This window comes from Tribolium castaneum, chromosome 1 (genome assembly GCF_031307605.1).
Source record: "Tribolium castaneum strain GA2 chromosome 1, icTriCast1.1, whole genome shotgun sequence".
NCBI lineage: Eukaryota > Metazoa > Arthropoda > Insecta > Coleoptera > Tenebrionidae > Tribolium > Tribolium castaneum.
Window position 1 is genome coordinate 23,168,046 of NC_087394.1, and position 22,991 is coordinate 23,191,036.

General features: G+C 31.0%; 2 long non-coding RNA genes across 5 annotated transcripts; one reads left to right on the forward strand and one right to left on the reverse strand.

The window, feature by feature from the left end:
• Positions 1-1,948: 1,948 nt before the first annotated feature.
• LOC135265615 (uncharacterized) lies at positions 1,949-4,574 on the reverse strand. Of its 2 annotated transcripts, XR_010333342.1 has the most exons (6): positions 4,505-4,573; positions 3,068-4,364; positions 2,858-3,002; positions 2,732-2,790; positions 2,180-2,678; positions 1,949-2,127 (listed from the first exon to the last, which is right to left on the reverse strand). It is a non-coding gene; the product is annotated as an uncharacterized LOC135265615 (long non-coding RNA). The 2 variants fall into 2 exon arrangements; XR_010333341.1 differs by having other exon boundaries at positions 2,732-3,002; positions 4,505-4,574.
• A 7,395-nt stretch (positions 4,575-11,969) lies between these two features.
• Positions 11,970-18,038, forward strand: LOC135265616 (uncharacterized). 3 transcript variants are annotated; one of them, XR_010333346.1, is made up of 5 exons: positions 11,970-12,913; positions 12,970-13,705; positions 13,761-13,919; positions 13,976-14,455; positions 14,508-18,038. It is a non-coding gene; the product is annotated as an uncharacterized LOC135265616 (long non-coding RNA). The 3 variants fall into 3 exon arrangements; XR_010333347.1 differs by having other exon boundaries at positions 12,083-13,705; positions 14,508-14,723; positions 17,860-18,038; XR_010333345.1 differs by having other exon boundaries at positions 12,083-13,705.
• Positions 18,039-22,991: the final 4,953 nt, after the last annotated feature.

A 22,991-nucleotide genomic window follows, 5' to 3' on the forward strand; every position in this document is an offset into this window, starting at 1 on the left:
CAAATTCCTTATCATTTGATCCTTGTTAACGTCTTTTTAATTTCAGGGTACAATTTAACTTGAAAATACCCGAAAGAGCAAACCACTGTTGGCCCCGCGATACCATCACCGCCCTAATCCCTAAAAAGTCCATTTGGTTTTTCTTATCACCACCGAAAAAACACCAACCGTCGCGTGTCCAATACCCTTCAGACGATTCCGAAGCTATCTCTCGTCTCAATCGACAACAAAAGCCACATTTCAAACGCACAATTCCCATTAGAGAATGTGTCCAGTTTTGAGGAGGGTGGAGCCTGGGGCGTGGGCCCGCCCCGGCGCCTAACCGGAAACACGCACGACGATGTGTGACGCCGCCAGGGGCGGCGCCCCGGGGCCCCGAAAGCGTGACGAGTCGCCGCTGATGACGAGAAATCTTCGTGAACAACGGCCATTAGCAGGAATATGGATGGTGGCTGTCTACCGGAAAATTAATTCATAATAAGGCGAAAAGATGAAGGCGCTCAGCTCATTACGTAATTCCAAATATAAATAAGTTGATATGTTTCGAAGCGGAGGTATCCTTGGCAGGGAATTTACATACGAGTGGAGCGGAAAAGATGCGCCGATAAGGCGAAGGTGGGCGATGGATAGGGACCACGTGGAGATAAGCCCTATAAGCCTCTCTAAGCGGCTTTATTCACTAGTGAGAAGGTTTACAGTGGGCGATTATTTGTCACTGATAATACTAACTGGATTAGTCTACTTTATTTCAAAATTTTAGATACAAAAAAATTCTTTTATAGGATTATACGAGGGCTGTTTCAAAACTATAAAAATGCCAACGTCGCGTTTTCTCTCAAAATTGGCTGTAAAAAATAATAGGTAATGTATTTTATACAATTTTTAAATGATTCTCATCTAGTCGTTTGTAAATTTCTCATGTAAAATCAGAAAATGCCGCTACATACAGGTGACCCAGAAGTGCGTAATCAGTCTATAACTATTTTGTTATTTGAAATAATGCCATGCGGTTTTTACTATCCGATAGATCAACTTAAAGTCCACAAATCAAAGATATTTTTATTCTACACAGGGTGTTGTATACAGGGTGGTGAACCAAAGTTACATTTTTTTAAATAGAACACCCTATATATTTTTGCATAATTGGATTCAAGTAGATAGAGATAGCCGGTTCAAAAACCACCTCCACCTCCCTCTACTGCGCATGTGTGAAAATTGTGTCAGTCAGCCGCAGACGCAAGCGCGTAATCGCAGCTCGCTGGCCTGCGACCAGCTGGTCAGCCGGCCTGCGGCCGACTGACGCCATTTGTGATGATGCAAATATATTTATGTAGTATAATAATAATAATAATAATAATAATCGTCGCCATCTTGGAAGTTTGAAAGTCGGCGGCGGTCATTTTTGTTTAATGGTAAATTGGCGCCAAATTTAAATTATTTCAAAATTAATATTTGAAATTAGTCGGCCATGTTTGTTTGTTAAAAAAAATGGCGCCAAAATTTTAATTTATTTAAAAATTAATATTGGGTGTAATGTTGGTAGCGCCGATGTCGTCACAAATTCCGCCTAAATTCTCACGTTAGATGGCGCCACGGTCTGCAAACTTTTCGCTAGATGGCGCTGCCGTCAGCGCAGCCGTCAATCAAAGATGGCGCTGGCCTCCATTTTTTTTTTTTAAACACACCCCCCGCCCGTTTGCGAATATGCAACCAAGAAAACAAGTAGTAGTAGTAGTAGTAGTAGTAGCTTTTTGGGGTTGTGAAATTTTTGGTTTTTGGGGTTGTGAAATTTTGAATATATGATTTTTGAAATGTGCAATTGTGAATACATGAAGTATATATACAATACATGCTGTATTGAGTTAAGCAAAATATCAGAAAATCATCGCGCTTGTCACTAATAACTAATAAAGGAAAGTCATTATTTTATCGATAAGGAAAAAAAACCTAGTATATGTAGTTTTTTATTTTTGTAATGTTGTTTGCCTAACTTGTCTGTTGCGCACCAAGTTTATTTTGTTATTTGTTTAAAATATAATGCAAAAAAAGTTGTTGTTGTTGTTGTTCCTTCCATGGGGAGTCGAACCTCAGGTAGGTAGAGTGGATAGTGCTGTCTATTTTGGAAACCTGAAAAAAATCATAAATTAGTTTTTTAAATAGAGGTGAACATGACACTTACCAAAAAATTTTACATTAATCTTCGTGAACAATACGTTCGAAATTAAAAATGTGGGCATCATGTTCCTGATTTCCATTAGCTTGCTTACGTCCCATATAAATCAAATAAGATCCGAGTCCTTCCATTAGTGTCGTAATTATGGTATCATTCATAACTGCTGTTAGTCGTTTAGGTAAAAAAACTTTACCGACGTTGTCCAGATATGCTACCATCATAACCCCATGTTGTGTGTTTGCCTTGGTTAAATTGATGATTTTATATTTCTTGTTCACTTCCAAATCGTTGGCACTGACATATGTATCAGTATATTCACAGGCAGCAATTTTATTCAGATTTAATAGTTGATCAGCCATTACAGAATCCTTTGAAATTTAAATGCAAAAATACACAGCGGAGCACATACAACTTCTCACAAAGATAGTTTTAATAAAACTGGTGAAATGTGTAAAAAACGGAACTTTTATAATCAATTTTTGCGGTTAACAGATAACACGCTTTCCTAAAAAATAAAAATGAAATAAAATATGATTTAATACTAATTTTGTGGTTTACCTTATCGTAGGAATTTTGTGACGCACTTTTTGTTTGATAAAAATTTGATAAAAATTTTCCTAAAAAATTAAACACATTTTTAGCAATCAAATGTGGTAAACAAATTTAAAAAATTAAAGAATTTACCAAAAAAAGATTATTTATGTTGGTTTTAGAGAAGAATTCAGTAGTCTGAATCGGAAGAATTTGTGGATGAAGAACTTGTGCCGAAGTCAATATTTTCGATAAACTTACGATGCGTCTTTTTGGCACAACTTTTGTAGGTCTGAAGCTGAATTAGATGTTTAAATTAGATGTTTAGAAAGAACGTTTTATTAAGTTGTAATATAAACTTACTGTAAACAAACACTGATGAATACACCAACTACACCAACTATCTTCTTCACGAGTATAATCTGTTAAATTTTCAACCAGGACTGCATTGTGTGTAATAATCTTTTTAAAAGATAATTTTTTCAATTGAATTAAGATGGGTTCTCGCGGACAATTAATGTTAAATATAGATAAAGTTTTAGGTCCCGCTTGTATGACACTCTTAGTAAACTCATCATATTCAAAGTAATTATTTTCATTAAAAAAGTACAGCTTTCCGTTTAAATATCTAAATGTCCTTGTTATTTTATTAGGAACACCTTCAAATAATTCGTTTGTTAAACCAGGAACATTATATCCAGAGATGCAACTAGATAATGTAATATATGTATTATCTCTGAGAAAAAGATAAATACCACCTGAGTAAGTTGTTATCGCTGCCGAAATTGGACTTGATATTTTAAATTCTTCGCTTATAGATTTCGGATAATTAGTTTTAAATCTAAAAGTAGATAATGAAAAAAATATAAACTTCAGCTTTTACAATAATTACTATATCATCTGTTGAGGGTTTATGATAAATTGTTGTAAATTCTTCAAAATCTTTTGGTAAAAAATGTTAACCGCCCAGTAATTAATTAAGGTTTTGGATATGAATTTTTACCTATTTCAATTAAACAAATCCACTTTTTTTATAAAAGATGTATAAATGTGTTTTAACTATTAGAAATGTATATATTGTTTGTAAACTATTGGATATAAATTTTTTGGGGAAAATGATTGTAACGATAAATTAATAATCAAATACAACTGGATATTTATAAAATTTTTGATTCATAAATTTACAAGAAAAAAACGTTAGACAGGAAATAAGATCACAAAAATAATCAGAATGAATATTATTTTTTATTATACATAAAACAAACTACATACTTAAACTAAAAAAGTCATACACCTAAATAAATTTTTAATTGCAGTTTTTAAGCCAAACCTAACGCTATGAACATCATAAAAAACGCTATGAACATCATAAAACGATCCAACATGTATGAGGTTTAATGTACCCATACCCAAATGTCAATTATACCCCGCTCCTCATCGGTGTCTATCGCGGCGGTCAAGCGCCCCACGGTAAAAATATCAAAATAACCTCCAAGGGATGGGGGCGGTTCCAGTCGCAGATAGATGTTAATAAGGGAAACCCACTCGAAGGTGCCCGCGGGAATTTGGGTGAGGAGGTGGTCCACCTCCTCTTCGGTTAACCCAGCGTGGTTAACAACCAAATCTGGGTTATAGTCCCCATAGTAACCTGCGGGATGTTCTGTAACAAAAGAAAGAGAAATTTAATAAATAGATTACATTAATTTATTAAGACTGATGATGAAGTGTTGTAATTAAATTTCAAACAATTGATTCGGAAAAAATTTAAAATAAAATAATGTAAAAATTATTTCTACTTACTAGACATGATGGTTGTGTTGACTGTTGATATTTCAATAAAAATTATTTCACACACTAAAAGTTGATCCCTTTATACTTTTTGTAATCTTAACTAGAGTGGAGAGGGCAGGTTAATGAAGTAGGAGAAGGAAACGAGATTAAAACTTTAAACGTTTATTTCGGTAAATTCTGAATTACATAATTATAAATAAACCGTACATTATTAAGACTACAGATACATATTTTAGTTTTTAAGTAATGATGCATACATAACGGAAGTTGTGGTTGCAATTTTGGACAAGAGTTTGCTTCCTCCAAATTGATGATCCTAGGGTAAAAGTCCTTTGAATCGAAAAATTGTCTTAAAAAATCCTCTTTAACGCTTCCTTTTACGTAAATAATATCGATAACATCATCGATAATATTTTCTTCTAGTATGTTATAAATATTTTCATAGTCGATATTTCCACTGTTGTAACGTAATAGATGATGATTTAATTCTAAATATTTCACTTGTTTTTTTACATCTGCACTTAGTTGACGAAACGGCACCGGTGATTTAAACAAATAGTGACCAGTTCGATGTCCATCAAATATTGTTAATTCTTTAACGATGAATTCAGGTATATAAAATCCTTGAACATCAATCACTACTACCTTCATGTTGAACACTTAAATCTAGACTGAAAAATTTGTTCACGATGAGCAGAATTTAAGATCTCCTTTAAAATATTTTTCATTTGATTAATTCTAAACTTAAACCTTTCTCTGTCTGCAGCGCATTGTATCCAATAGTTTCCTTTTCTAGCATCTTGATAAGCATATGACCAAACTATTAGATTATGTACTTCCGGAGCACTATCACTTATAGTAACACTTTTTTTCATCCTTATATCAGTTGTCTAATTATTCCTGTTAACGGATAGTACTGCATTATTCTATCATGAATGATAATACAATAAGCTCTTGTATCGGCTGGGAAATTATTATCGCTTTCAAATTCTAAGCTGATATCAATGGTGGAACTTCGAATTGCTTCGTTTTGCTTGGAACAGTCTAATACAAATATCGGTCTTTTTGTATAATCTGTATAGCTTAATATAGGTTCAGCACGATCTTTTCCATTAAATTCCTTATAAAAATCAACGTAAGCTTGATATGCTTCTAAATATTTATTTTTAGCAAATTGTAGTTTCCATGTTTCATATGGATAAACATTTGAATTCAACCATAAACGTACGCTTCTTACATCACAATGATCAAATAGAGTAACATCAGACTTTGGATTATTTTTTCGGTTTGTTTGAAAGCAAACGATAATAAATCTTGGTCTTTCTAATTGAGTAGATGTTTTAACTCTCCAGATGTCGTTATTAGTTTGTCGAACTGATGGAAGTTCATGAATTTCCCATTTTCTGAACGGTAACGATATAACACGATCTTTGTTGATCCCTTCTAATATAGTTAATTTAATTTCATCATTTGGGTAAACATGTTTTGCTTTTAATTCAATATTGTTAATCTTAAGTGTCGCTTTTCTCGTTCCGGTAGAAATGAAACAATTAGCATCGTTACGACTTCGTATTAATCGAAGTTTTTGATGACCGCTAACTATCCGATGATAATCAAATGGTAAATTTAACAGATAAGATAAAGGGATTCTAAATGAAAACGTATTATCAGTTTCATTAAATGTCTTCAGTTGTTGACTTTCTTGATCATTCCATCCAGCGAGAGTTAATGCTCTTACTTCATCTTTGCCATAACATAGAAAAGTTTTGATTGTAGATACTGTTCCGACTTCACGTACACTATCTAACTCAACATTATTCAATTCATAGCTTACATTCTCAAATAAATATGCTGCTGCATTATTAGTCAAGGTTACATTTCCACCGCCAGTTTCCGGTACCGGATCTGGTATGAACTCACCGTCCACTTGTATAAATGATTCAAAGAGAGAAATCCAAATATCTCTCTGATTAATTATAATTTCGATTTCATCATTGTTATCGAAAGATCTTACTTGCGGACTATATGTATGTTCTTCCTCTTTACTTATGCTGTCGTCTATTTCCGGTGAACTGTAAACCTGAAGTTTGCTGGCGGACATTATATCCTAACGATTTAAGAATCTGCACGCTCTGATGTGATAATGTCGACTGATGACAAGATACTGACTGATAATTTGATGGATTGTATGATTTTTTATATTGATTTTGAAACACTAAACCCATGTTTATGCTTCTTTTTTCAGAGCAAGACGAATATTGATTGTTTGACCGTTAAAATCTATAGGACAATGGTCTTGATCAACAATATCAATAGTTAGGTTAGGTATATTGGATCTATTAATGATAGGTAAATAAATAGGATTTAATGGTTCCACAAAAATCTGTTCGGCTGGACTAACACTTAAAGCAGTTTCATAAAGAGTATGAGATTCTTTGTTTTTGTAGAAAGAACCTCTTACAATATTACACTCGATACGTATTGTATTAACCTTAATTATGTTAACAGGTAAATCACTTTCATGTAATTGTCTTGCTTTAAGTTTCCTTTTAGAAAAACCTAACAATTTACCAATACTATCTTCGTGAGCGAAATTAATGTCGTAAATACTAAATATCTCACACTTTAATGTGTTTTCGTTAGCCTTCAATGAAAATGTATTCTGTTTTTGAGCATCAGTTGCAGATCGTCCACTAAGAATAATTTGTATATATTTTTCTATAGCAGCTATTTCATAAGCACCTTTCGGAAATGTTATCACTTTTTCTTCAGTAGTGTTCGGAGCAAAATAATAAAATTTATTTGTACCCTCTTCTATATTTGGTATATTATTGTTAGTATAAAAACCGATTAAAGCTATAGAATAATTCGAATTTTCTTCAAGGTCAATGGGTGGCTCATAGTGTTCAGACAGCGTACTTTCAACACCTGTTAGGGAGAATGTCTTATACATGACTGAATAAAATACATGATTATCTCATCTTTTATTATGTAAAAACATCAAACATAAATGTCCGCAATTATATGATAAAAATTGATAACGATCATGATTAAAGTAAATATTACAATTTCCTAAGTATCGTACTAATTCTAGAGGTGGCTTTAGATTTCCATAACTATCAAAATAATCAACCTGTTTATTTGTTTTTCTATAACAAACCCAATGAGTTCCGGATCCTTTTTTAGAGTCCAAATTAATGATAGCACATTCTGTCTTATCAGGTTTCATATGAATTAATTCATCTCTCATAAAAACGCCTTTAAATTTGGGTAGTTTTAATAATTTAGCATATCTTCTTAAATCATTATCAGTTAGTGCCCTATTAGGCAGTTTTATTGGTAGTTTTTTGGAAATTTACGTAAATACAATCCATAACCTCGTGGTTGCTTTCGAAGATATAAACCACTTCCCGCCTTCCCGATAGCGATATCTTCCAGTACTTTATTATGACGTTTATTCTCATCTAATTTCTGTTTCGCTGCTTTAGCATCATTTACAGCTTTAGTTATAGCAGCAGCACCTCCGCCCATAGCCCCTAAGGCACTAAGTCCTCCAAAAATTAATGGTAACAATGGTAAAAATCCTCCTGTTTTTATAGGTATAATACGAGGAATTTTTATACGCTTACGACCTCCAGATTTTCTAACTGCTATACGAGCAGCTGATAATGCAGATTTTATATTATCATATCCCTTATTTTCTAAATTTGATAAAAGAGCTTTATGAAAAGGTTGTTGTTTTTTCTGTGTCCTCTTTCTAGATTTCTTTGTCTTCCTTTTCGATTTTTTCCTTTGGATTCCCATACCTAATTTCCTTTTGACTTTCATTGCGTTAGTTACAAACCAGGCACTTGCTTTTTCACCAAATGAAGCGTCTTTAGACTTAACACGTGACCATGCACTATCTTCTAAAATTCGATCCGCTTGATGTCTATCTTTTAAATCGTTGGAATTAGCGTAAGCTATATCGTGCGTTTTACAAAAGCTGTCAAGCTTGTTTATTCCAGGATCACCTCGTTCTAACCGTTTCTTAAGTTTTGTACCAGGTCCGCAATATTGATATCCTGGTAAATGTAATTCAAAAGGTAATTTATTGATTGCAGTATTTAATAGTCCTTCCCCTTTGAAAGACAACATTTAACTGAACTTTTTTCCCTATATAAACCTTCTTATAAATGTTTTTAATTTAGTATGAAAATGAAAGTGTTAAAGCAAAAATTACAATTACCTATCATAAATCATGATTATAATAATGTTGATAATAAACATAAAATGTCTCATCGACATGGTACACTTTTACCCGAATCAATACGTTGTATAATTTGTGGACCTTCTGGTGGAGGAAAAACTAACATATTATTGTCTTTATTGTTTGATCCCAACGGATTGAAATTTGAAAACATATATATTTATTGTAAATCATTATATCAACCGAAGTATAAACTGCTTAGTGATGTGCTACAAAAAATTAAAGGAATGGAATATAACCAGTATGAACATAATGAAGACGTGCTAGATCCAAAAGATGCAAAAAATAACTCTATTTTTATATTTGATGATGTCATAATGTGTAATCAAGCTAAGATAAGGGATTACTTTTGCATGGGCCGGCATAAAAATATTGATAGTTTCTATCTCTGTCAAACATATACAAAAATACCGAAACATTTAATTCGAGATAATGCAAATTTATTGGTAATATTAAAACAAGATCTGTTAAATTTAAAACATGTATATGAAGATCATGTTGGTGCTGATATGAAATTCGAACAATTCTGTGAAATATGTCAGGAATGTTGGAAAAACCAATATGGTTTTTTGGTTATATGTAAAGATAATGAATTAAATAAGGGTCGATATAGAAAAGGGTTTGATCATTTTATTCAAGTGTAGAGTGATATCTATTTGAGAACGTTTCCAGACCGGTTAATATCAGTTTCACAGCGGTTAGTATCGGTGCGATATCGGTTAATACCGGTTCCAAAGCGGTTAGTATCGGTTAGATACCGGTTAGAGACCGGTTAATATCGGTCTCAGACCGGTTAGTATCGGTGTGATATTGGTTAATACCGGTTCCAGAGCGGTTATTATCGGATAGAGACCGGTTAATATCGGTTTCAGACCGGTTAATGTCTGTTAAAAAGCAGTTCCTGATCGGTTTGAGATCGGTTAATATCAGTTTGAGACCCGTTATAATAGCAGTCGAATAAGAAGTTATATAAACAATAATTCTGATTTGTTCGGTTAGTTTATAACATTAAGCGGTAATGATGGGTACCAAACCAGATCAAAACCTTAAAAGACATATATTAAAAGCAGCTGATTCAATTCGAAAGAAGTATAAAGCCATAAAGTTAAACAGCAGTGAAGCGGATGAGTCAATTAAAAAGCTTTTTCAGCCTGTTATAAATCCTTTAGAAGAAATTTCAATAAAATTGGAGAAGCAATCTCCACCACCACAGCAACAACAACAAAAACAACACAAAAGACCAAAACATCATATTCAAAAGCAAAGGAAACAATTTCTTAAACTACCAAAAAAAGAAAAGATTAAACAAGAACTTGAACTACCAGTTGAAGAAACATATGAACCTAGTACATCACTGCGACAACCAGAAGAAATATATGAGTCATTACCAGAAATAAAAGAAGAAGATGAAGAAACCAAATCTGACACTATGGATGATTTAATTAATAGCAGACATATTTTAGATGAATTTTTAGAACAATATCCTCCAGTTGCGAGAAATGCAATAGAAGCAGTTTTAGAGAAAACCAGTGATCAGACATTTGGTCCTAGATATAATTCAAAAGAGAATAAACTATTTATGGGTAAACATGAATTAATAATCAGTCAAAATGGTGATTTAATTTTAGATAATGAATCATTTCCTGGTACTCCTGGTTTATACAGACTAATATTTTTTAAAAACCCTGAAGATAAATACACTCAAATTACAAAAGAGGATCGGTCAGCATACAAAAAAATACTTGAAATTTCTAATACACATAGAAAAAATAATGATCCCACAAAACAACTAAAAGGTCATAGAGGTGTAAAATATACTCAAATTGTGCAACCAATGTTTACTTCATTTCCTAAATCTCCGTTTATTGGTGAAGGATTATTCACTAATAAACGTGTAGAATATGTTTACTGGGATGACATAAATGAATTAGTGTCACGTCTAGCATTATTACATGCAGCGACAAAAGCGGGTAACAATTCCCATCTGAATGAAATTTTATCAATAGAAGAAGAATTAAAGGAATGTGGTGTAATATATTAGGCTTAAGTTTTTTTCTGGTTAATCCTCAGTGTTGAAATGCCCATTGATCTATTCGGACGTAAAGTGTTATCAGCATCAAGTGCATTTTTTAAATCTACACCATCACCTTTTGTTTTCACTGCTGATGGTGACCTTGATTTAAAACATCATAGAATCTGTAACATTAATGATCCAACAGAAGACAAAGATTGTGCGAATAAGGTATATATTGATTTAGTAAGTAAACAAATATACCAAAAGATGGAAGGAGTAATAGCTGCTTTAACGGATTTAAATAATAATGTTCATAAAGCAGATGCTATATGGATGGATAAATTTAATCAGTTAAACTTAACCATGAATGTTAAGTACAAAATACTTGATGAAAAAATTGATAATATAATTGCTACAATTCCTCACACGATTGAATCAGAATTGCATAACAAACATTTAAGTATAAATTATGAAATCGATAACAAGTGGAAAAAATTTATGAATAATTCAAATGAGATAACCAGACGAATAAAAAAACTTGAAGAACGCTTTGAAGGAATCGATAGTATTAAGATAAAACCAGAAACCATTTCCAAACGTTCTAAAGCAGGTGATACAGATCAACTTGAAAATGTACCTATATCAAAGAAAAGGAAAGTAACAGATTCATATGAAAATAGTGAAAGATAGAACCCATGCCTCATAATAAAAACAAGTGTCCTCCAGGTCAAATGTCAGATCGTCATGGAAATTGTAGAGAAGTGTACCGTAAATAAGCAATGGTTCGACTAAAGCAAGTTAGTGATGTAAAGCAAAAATTGGTAAACGAGATATTTAAACCTGCACGCAGGAATTTTAAACGAAGACGTACTATAATTAAAGGATTGGATGATTTATGGCAAGTAGATTTAGCAGAAATGCAAAATTTATCTTATCATAATAATGGATTTAAATATATTTTAGTCGTAATCGACTGTTTTTCTAAATTTTTATGGACCAGACCACTGAAATCGAAATCAGCTAATGAGGTTAGCAGAGCTATGGAATCAATACTGAAGAATGAAAAAGAACGAATACCAAAGAATTTACAGTCAGATCAAGGAAAGGAATTTTATAATACCACTTTTCAGGATTTGATGAGACGTTATAATATTAATCACTATAGTACGTACAGCGTTAAAAAAGCAGCAATTGCTGAACGAGTTATACGTACTTTAAAATCCAAAATTTATCGATATTTTACGTTATTTGCGACACATAAATGGATAAATAAATTGCAAGAGATAACCAAAAATTATAATACTACAATACATCGAACAACAGGAAGGAAACCCACAGAGATAAACGCTTCGAATCAAGGAGACATAACAGCATATGATCATCTAAAGATTGTTGATAAAAACAGAAAAAAATTTAAAGTCGGAGATTTCGTAAGAATTAGCAAAGAAAAGATGTTATTTGAAAAAGGATATACACCCAATTGGTCAACGGAAATTTTTAAAATCAGTAAGATTAATCTAACCAATCCTGTAACATTTCTGCTAGAAGATAAAGAAGGTCAACCAATCAAAGGAGCTTTTTATATTTGGGAATTATCAAAAACTCAATATCCTGACGTCTATTTAGTTGAGAAAGTGATTCGACGTAAAGGAACTAAATTATTTGTGAAATGGTTAGGTTTACCAGATAATCAGAATAGTTGGATTGAAATGAAAGATATTACCTAATAAATAAGAAATATATATACGATATAATTATTTAACGTCTAATTTAGTTCCATTTAAGATGGCAACGAGTGTAGAACCTGTTATAAAAAAAGTGCTGCATTTTGAAAAAACCATAAGCGATATTCGATTACTAATGAAACTGGAACTACTGAAATTAGGACCGTGCCAGTTGATGGATATATTTCATAAATTACCGGAAACATATCAACAAGATCATGATATAAAGCTGAATCTACCATGTTTACAACATTATTATAACAGTTTTGACGAAGATCAGTTTGATGGTCCTCCTTCATCAATAAATAATTGTGTTTCGTGTATTTTAGATGATACAGGAAGCCAACAACAACAACAACAACAACAACAACAACAACAACAACCCACTGCGTTTCAAGTGTAATGCCTCTTTTGAACTCATCACTCATCTTGTTTGTTACTCTTATACAAAATGTGTTGTACGTGCAAAAACCGTTAGATGTTGTAGATATGTACATCGTCTTCACTAGTGAAAGTCCTAACAACACAAGATGGTCTCCTCTCTGGAAAAGTTTATTTTTCAACGATGTTGATTACCAATGGAAGAAGATGAATCTGGGTTATTTGAGCAATACTGCAATAGAAATATTTAAATATGAAAATGTTTCTATAGCAAACTCTGTAATATATTTTAAATTAAGACTAGTTTTTACCAATAGTAATTATATTGATACTGACTGGAAGAGACTTATACTTAATGATCATGATGTAGTTTCAATAAAAAATTGTTTTAATCATGTTCCTACCTTTTTAGCAATGTTTGGAATTGTTTGTACATGTTGGATCGTTTTTATGATGTTCATAGCGTTAGGTTTGGCTTAAAAACTGCAATTAAAAATTTATTTAGGTGTATGACTTTGTTAGTTTAAGTATGTAGTTTGTTTTATGTCTAATAAAAAATAATATTCATTCTGATTATTTTTGTTATCATATTTCCTGTCTAACGTTTTTTTCCTTAAAAACGTTAAATTTTTATCAGTTATATTTTGAATTTTTTGAATTTTTACGTAAGGAACCACAATATCCGGTTGCAAAGTTTATGGAATATAAAATCATATCGCATCAATGATTAATTCATTTCTACTTCGACTGTCCGTGTATGAAAGTAATCATGTTCAAGTGCTCTCAATGCGATAACAAGTTTACTCGCAAAGATGCTTTAACACGTCATGTAAAAAAACATAGTAAGTAAATACATTTTACGTTATAGAAATTGTTTTAATTAAGAGCATTTTTAAGGTGATAAATTATCTAAACTCACTTGCACCGGATGTAAAACGTCATTTACGAGATTTGATAACTATAGGCGTCATATTACAAATTCATCATTGTGTTCAATGGATTCGGATGATATGACTCCTAAAAAAGCCCGCCTGACAACTAGAACACCTTTACAAGGTATTTTTGTAAATATTCTTTATATTATTATTATTATAACTTGTTTTTGTTTTTAGAAGTTACTACTAACGCTCCATCATGTTCATTTCATCAATTTTGTGAAATATGCAATAGTCACTACAGAGGATCCAGATTAAACCATTTACGTTCTTTAAAACATAAAAGTGTCATCTCCGCCAAAATTAATGATGATGATGATTTCGTTGAAGAATATCAAGTTGCCTTCAAATCAAGAATTACCTCATACCGATTGAAAAATTCACAACTAGATGACTTGGAAGTGTGCAATTTTTTTGAAAGAAATCAAGATAAACTTATCACTTTAATAACTAGAAAACTGAGAGAATTTAACCAACTTAAAATTAATTTCGAACTTTTTGCTAAATATATTTTACCTTCTAAAGACATTATCGAAATCAAATCATTCAACACTAAAAATATCATCATTTCAATATCGACAAATATTAAGGTAGAACTGGAAGAAATATGTGGCGTCATAAAAAACAAAATGAGTGAATTCTTGGAAAAAGATAGTGGTAAGTAATATCAATTTTATTTATAAACATATTATTGTATTAAATTTTTTAGGTTGGATTTTAATGGAAATTTTGTTTTTGGAACTTAATATCAACAAATTCAATCCACTACGTGCATCAACATATATACCATTACCGAAGGACATAGCGAAGCGGAGAGCGGTTATCAATATTCATAATGATGATAATGAATGTTTCAAATGGTCTGTTTTGGCACACCTTCATTCAACTGAAGTAAATGTTAATCGACATCGAGTTGATGCTTATCGTGAGTTTGAAGAGGAATTAGATTTTACAGATATTTCATTTCCGGTTAAATTAACTGATATTTTTAAATTTGAAGCACTTAATAATATTAGTGTAAATGTCTATGGAACAGAGCAGCGTTTTGATCATGAAAAAGGTAAATGGGTATCAGATATTATAGGTCCCTTTTATTTAACTTCTAAGAAACGAGACATTCATGTAAATTTATTACTTATCGTAGACGATGAAAGAATGATCAAACATTACTGTCTGATAAGCAACATTTCTCGATTAATAAGTTCACAACTTTCCAAACATAATCATGCTAAATTTATATGTAACGGTTGTCTATTATTTTTTTCGAGTGAACAAAAATTAGTTAAACATCGTAAGTATGCTTGTAATGAAGTTGTCACTACATTACCAACTTCTGATCTGATTATAAATAAATTTGGTAAAGAAGTGCCTGGTAATGAATTAACATTTCAAAATTTTGATAAATCTCTTAAAGTTCCTTTTGTATTTTATTTCGATTTTGAATCTATTTTAAAACCTTTACGCAATGATAATTCAGCCGATAATATCCGTACAATTGTTACACATTTACATGAACCATATAGTTTCGGATATTACATAAAATGTGCATATAATGATAATTTATCAATTTATCGGACTTATCGAGGAAAAGATGCTCCTAAAATTTTTGTGAAATGGTTGCAAGATGATGTAAATAGACTTTATCACGATCACCTCAAACATATCGTACCACTTGAAATGACTCCGTTAGATGAATTGGTTTTTCAAATATCTACCCATTGTCATTTATGTAAAGAACCTTTCAAAACAGATTACGGAAGTCTAAATTGTGATAGAGTTCGTAATCATTGTCACTTAACAGGTGAATTTTTAGGACCTGCACATTCTATTTGTAATTTAAATTATAAGATTCCAAAATATATCCCTGTTTTTTGTCATAATTTAACTAATTATGATAGTCATTTATTTATTAAAGCTTTAGCAACAGAAAAGACCATCATTAATTGCATTGCTCAAACTAAAGAAAAGTATATTACATTTTCAAAAAAAATTTTAGTTGATAAGGTCATGAACACGACTACAAATACAGTTGACAATATTTTTATAACGCTTAGATTCGTAGATTCGTTCCGTTTCCTTTCTTTTTCATTAGATAAATTATCTCAGACTTTAACTTCTAATGAATGTCTAACCATTCGGAAACACTTTCCGGACGATAACCAATTTAATTTGATAAGACAAAAAGGTGTTTTTCCATATTCATATTTGGATTGTTTTAATAAGTTAGATGATACCAGTTTACCATTGATTCAACAATTTTATGATAATCTTAATAAAACTGATATCAGTGAACATGATTATGAGCGAGCACAGGAAGTCTGGAATCTATTTGATTGCAAAACGTTAGGTGATTATTCCGACATTTATTTAAAGTCTGATGTTTTGTTACTAACAGACATTTTTGAAAATTTCAGAAAGGTTTGTCTCAAAATTTATGAACTAGATCCAGCTCATTACTTAACAGCACCTTCATTAGGCTGGGATGCTATGTTAAAAATGACTGGAATTAAATTCGAATTGTTAACTGATATAGACATGGTACATTTCTTTCGAAAATCTATTAGAGGAGGACTTTGTCAATGTTCAAAACGTAAAGCAGTAGCAAATAATAAGTTTTTATCAAATCATGATCCTTCTAAACCAACTTCTTTTATAATGTACCTTGATGCAACCAACTTGTATGGAGCAGCAATGTCTGAATATTTACCTTATAGCGGTTTTCGATGGGAAGATCCTAATGAATTCAATGATAACCTAATTCTCAATTTGACAGATAACGCTGATGTAGGTTATATATTCGAAGTTGATTTAGAATATCCTTCTGAATTACATAATCTTCACAACGATTTACCATTTTGTCCTGAAAAATTTATTCCTCCCTCTAGTAAAACTGAGAAACTTTGCGCAACCTTGAACAATAAAGTACACTATGTTTTACATTATCGAAATTTAAGACAAGCTATACAAGGTGGTTTAAAATTAATTAATATTCACCGTGTTTTAAGTTTTAATCAATCACCATGGTTGAAAACATATATTGATTTAAATACAGAAATGCGTAACAAATCAAAAAACGCGTTAGAAAAAGATGTATTTAAATTAATGAATAATTCAGTTTTTGGTAAAACCATGGAATCAATTGATAAAAGAGTAAACGTGAAATTGGTAACATCATGGAATAATATAGGTAGAAAACCAGGTGCTGAAAGTTTAATTGCACGACCAAATTTTAAAAATTCATCTATCTTTACACCAAATTTTGTAGCTATTCAATTAGAGAACGAAAAAGTTTTCTACAATAAACCTCTGTATGTAGGTTTTACTATTCTAGATATCAGTAAAACTATTATGTATGATTTTTATTATAATTTCATAAAACTTAAATACGGTAACAATGCAACGCTTTTGTATACCGATACTGATAGTTTAGTAATTGAAATTTTTTGTGAAAATATTTATGATGATATTAAATCTAATATAGAGCGTTTTGATACTTCAAATTATAAAGCAGAAAATATTCATGGAATACCTGTATCGTCTTCTGTCATCGGGAAGATGAAAGATGAATATAAAGGACGTGTAATATCAGAATTTTTAGGAACAGGTGCTAAAGCATATTGTGTGGATGTTGAAGGTGAATTATCTAAAAAAGCTAAGGGTATTAAACACAATGTAATTACAAGTGAATTACATAAAATTGACTACCAAAACGCAGTTACTGTTCCAAACACTGAAATTATTAAAGAAATGAATATCTTTCGTTCGAAGCTTCATAACATTTACACAGAATTAAAGAAAAAAATTGCTTTATCTTTCAAAGATGATAAACGTTACATCTTAAACAATTCTGAAGGTAGAACATTATCTTGGGGTCATAAAAATATTCTTCCTCAAACTCAGGAATAATATTTAATTTGTATTGTAGTTATTGTATTATAATGTTTATGTATTATAATATGTATGTATGTATGTACTTATATTTAGATGTAATAAACAATTAAAGTAATTTATTGTTTTTATTATTATCCATTAACCAAATAGCTTATGTGAATTTGTTTCAGGTTTCCAAAATAGACAGCACTATCCACTCTACCTACCTGAGGTTCGACTCCCCATGGAAGGAACAACAACAACAACAACTTTTTTTGCATTATATTTTAAACAAATAACAAAATAAACTTGGTGCGCAACAGACAAGTTAGGCAAACAACATTACAAAAATAAAAAACTACATATACTAGGTTTTTTTTCCTTATCGATAAAATAATGACTTTCCTTTATTAGTTATTAGTGACAAGCGCGATGATTTTCTGATATTTTGCTTAACTCAATACAGCATGTATTGTATATATACTTCATGTATTCACAATTGCACATTTCAAAAATCATATATTCAAAATTTCACAACCCCAAAAACCAAAAATTTCACAACCCCAAAAAGCTACTACTACTACTACTACTACTACTTGTTTTCTTGGTTGCATATTCGCAAACGGGCGGGGGGTGTGTTTAAAAAAAAAAATGGAGGCCAGCGCCATCTTTGATTGACGGCTGCGCTGACGGCAGCGCCATCTAGCGAAAAGTTTGCAGACCGTGGCGCCATCTAACGTGAGAATTTAGGCGGAATTTGTGACGACATCGGCGCTACCAACATTACACCCAATATTAATTTTTAAATAAATTAAAATTTTGGCGCCATTTTTTTTAACAAACAAACATGGCCGACTAATTTCAAATATTAATTTTGAAATAATTTAAATTTGGCGCCAATTTACCATTAAACAAAAATGACCGCCGCCGACTTTCAAACTTCCAAGATGGCGACGATTATTATTATTATTATTATTATTATACTACATAAATATATTTGCATCATCACAAATGGCGTCAGTCGGCCGCAGGCCGGCTGACCAGCTGGTCGCAGGCCAGCGAGCTGCGATTACGCGCTTGCGTCTGCGGCTGACTGACACAATTTTCACACATGCGCAGTAGAGGGAGGTGGAGGTGGTTTTTGAACCGGCTATCTCTATCTACTGATTCAGCACAAAAAAATAGTGTAACTTTATATAAACTATTATGGGTCTATCTTTTTTCGTTTCGGAATTATTCAACTTTTTGTTATAAAAAAACCAATTTTTGAAAAATCACTGCAGTCACCTATGAATATTTTCCAAAAAAATTGCAACAGATAAGCTCAAAATACCTTGCAGTTTTAGCAATAGTCGACTGTGACTTGAAACATGCCGATAATGTACAGGCTGTGCCAAAACGCAAGAAGTTGAATAACTATTTTTTTTCAAATAGGACACCATGTATTTCTTTACACGTATCAATAGCATTTTTATAAGCTTTCTAATGATATGCGGTTTGTATAAAAAAATTGAAATATTTCATGTTTTTTCTTTTTTGATTTATTTTATTATTAATTCTTGATGAGCAAAATTCATTTATGTATCAAGTAATAATTAGATTACTAATGTAACTAGTCGCATTAGTACATATCAAAAAATAAATTACCTTTTGACTTATCACTCATCAGATTCTAGGATAACTAATTTTCTTGTTATAGTTTTTTTTTAATTTTTAAAAATATTTTAAATTTGCCATGCAAAACCTTATATCGTCAGAAAGCTTATCAAAAATTCTACCAATACATGAAAAAATACAGGGTGTTTCATTTGAAAAAAAATGAGTTATCCAACTTTTTGCATTTTGACACACTCTGTATATTAGCGGCGTGCTTTATTAAAAGTCATCTATTTGCTAAAACAACCAGGTATTCTAATTGTTTTTGTTGCAAATTTACCGGAAAATATTCATAGGCGACTTTGCAGTGATTTTTTAAAAATTGGTCTTTTCTATAACAAAAAATTAAATAATTCCAAAACGAAAAAAGATAGACCCATAATAATTTATATAAAGCTACATTGTTTTTTTACGTAGATTCCAACTATACAAAAATATATAGGGTGTTCCATTTAAAAAATTATAACTTTGGTTCACCACCCTGTATACAACTCCCTGTGCATAATAAAAATATTTTTAGTTTGTAAATTTTAAGTCGATCTATCGGATAGTAAAAACGACATGGCAATATTTCAAACAATAAAAAAGTTATAGACCGATTACACACCCCTGGGTCACCCTGTATAAGTAATAATAGTCATTTAGACACCAAATATTACCATTCTTCATTTATTAAGTCTTCAATTCGGAAATAAGCTTCGATAATAAAAGTGTTTTCTTGCACGGTGTAAGATTTTGTTGCATTTTAAAATAATTAAAAAAAAAATAATTGAATTTGTCAACTGACATTTATTGATGATACAATTGAGCAGAGCGGCACAAATTTTTTTACATGTAAACCTATTTCAAAGTTAACTAGATGAGGATCATTTTAAAACACATTGTATCTTCAATAAGAGATTAATATTAATAATTATTTTACAATTGTATCTATGTTTTTAAAAAAATATCAGATAACAGGTGTTAATAATGCTGTTGCTTATTTCATGTTCTATAGATAGATAGTTCAATACGAGTAGAAGTAGTAGAATTTTATTTTTTACTATTTTACATTATTTATTAATATCAATATAATAAAATAAATAATCACTTGGTGATTTTTTATTCTATTGGTAAAAAACTAATACCAACAGTTTGTCAATGTACAGGGTGCTGCATTTTGGAAAGTAAGAGGTTTAGAGAAAAATGAGTGACACACTCTCGGGTCCGTTTTTTGAGAAAATAATTTTGGTCAAAACCGCATGCCGCTATTGTCTTTTATTTTATTAATTGGGCACCATATACCAGCTGGGGCAAAAGTAGTGTCATGACGCGAATGTACCATAATTTTTGCAAATAGCATCAAATTTCATTGTGCTTTGACAATTATGTTGTTGAAAGGTTAAAAATGTAGTTGCCAATAAGTAATCCAGCTCTGAAGAATGTGAATTATTGTTATACCTCTTGTTTGTCTAATTTTCGGGTTGTGTGATAATGCATTTTGGCAATCAGATCGTCAGATTTGACGACGCCAAGTTTCTTCCTTTAGGCTATTTTAAATCTCGCGTTTACTATAACAAACCACAAACCTTGCAAGTCTTAAAAGGCAACGCTGATAAAGAAATCATAAACCTGGAGCCAAATATTTAGGGAAAAACAATTCAAAATGCCGTAAAATGAGCAGAAATTTGCAAAAAACTCAGGAGGTGGTTATTCAATCGATTTTTATAATCTTTTATAATCTTTCCAAAAAAAAACAGAATCATTTTTTTTATTTTTAACAAAATGACAGCCAATTTACATTGAGACATTACTTCGGCCCCTCCCTGTATTACATAACTGTATAAAAAAATATTGCGATAAAAAACCACACACTCAAATTCCTAATCAAAATACCTTTCATATGAGGTATTACAAAGAGGGTAATGCCAAATTTTTAAGAGATTCTTTATATTCAAATAAAGTTGGTGCTATAACATTCAGAAGTACACTAAAAGGTGTTCCCCTAAAAATAAAAATTAATCTGACTCGGAATTTTTTTTATTTACTAAGAAATCTATGATGGCTCGTTTTTAAAAATCAGCCTGTATAATAAATTACTATGCATTTTGTATTTTATTTTATTTTTAAAAGAATCCGTTTATACTACTACATGGTGATTAAAAAATCCCGGACTATCTCTTAAGAAGTTATAAAGGACATCAAACTGGGTTTTAAAGGTTTCTATGACCTACGACAAAAAATTGTTTGAGTCTTTTTCTACGAGGTATAGTTCTGTAAAGTTAGATTTCTAGACTAAATTTTTAGTTTTACATATATGTTTTTTTAATTTAACTAAAGTCACTATTTAATGTAACCTTGTAACATTCAAGAGATACTTGTTAAAAAATCACCATATTCTGTTTTATGAAGTATAAAACAATTAGGTACCAAACTGACAAAGTGGAGAATAAATGAAATCCGACAATTGGAAAAGAAAAAAGCAACAATAGTTATTTATTCGACAAGTTTGAGTGAAAAGCAGACGCCTTATTGCACGAGTAGATATTTTTTAAATTACCATGTTAACAAACTGATTCTTTTAGGATCTACAAAAGAAAGTTTTTAAATTTAAATTTAGCTAGAGCTTTGAAATTTTGTACATAATCAAAATTGACAATTCCAAGTTCAACAAAATTATTTGCAAAATAGCTCAACTTCCGGAAATTTCAACTTTGAATTTCAAATTTAATTTTCAAATTCTAAGTAGTAACCACCTATTTTTATTGCTTTTTGAATTAGCCTTTTCAAACTGAGTAAAGTGAACTCTAGTTATTAGTACAAACCTCTTTTTAAAATAATACGTAATGTGATTTTTCAAAAATATTCAAAAAAGCACAGCTCGTGAACCTTTTGCGTTAAGTGAATATTGTTTCGAAATAATTTCTGATTTCTAATTTCTACTTTCTGATTTCTGCTTTTGTTCTCTGATTTTTGGTTCCTTTCTAATTTCAGAATCAGAGCAGAAATCAGAAATCCGCACACAGAAGACTATGGTAGCATTTTTGTCCCTTTTCACAATGTTTTTTAAATAAAATAACGATTCTTCACGGATTTTTCATTTATACACAGAAAATAGCCAAAAATGAGCTCATTGTTACAATAATATTGTGTTATTTTAGCGTTTTTTTAATATCAGACAAAATTTTGATAACACTGTTCTGTTTTATTTTTTTGCTTTTGTGATGAAAACAAAAAACAAAATGTAGAAGCTGTACGATTTGTTGAATATTTATTCTTACTGTAATAAGAATATTATACAACATGTGTTTGAAAATGACTTTGCAAATGTTTTGGAAAGTTTTCATTATTTCCCATTAAATTACATTTTATTTTACAATAATAAAGAGTATGGAACGAAAACGTAACAAAATTGCAAATGTTTTGCGCTTTACACTTTTCAATATGACTTTTTATTTCAACTTTTTATAATTGTAAAATTATAGACGTAAAAAATAAAATTTGAAAAATGAAAAGTAAACAAAAAAGTTGAAACTAAAGTAAAGCCAAATGAAATGATGACAGTGTCAAAATTATGAAGAGACATTTTTCACTATTGTAGTTACAAAATTCTTATTTGTTGCAACAAATAAATTTTATTTTAACAGAGAAATTATTCCATTGACCCTCAAACCCTGTACCAATACTT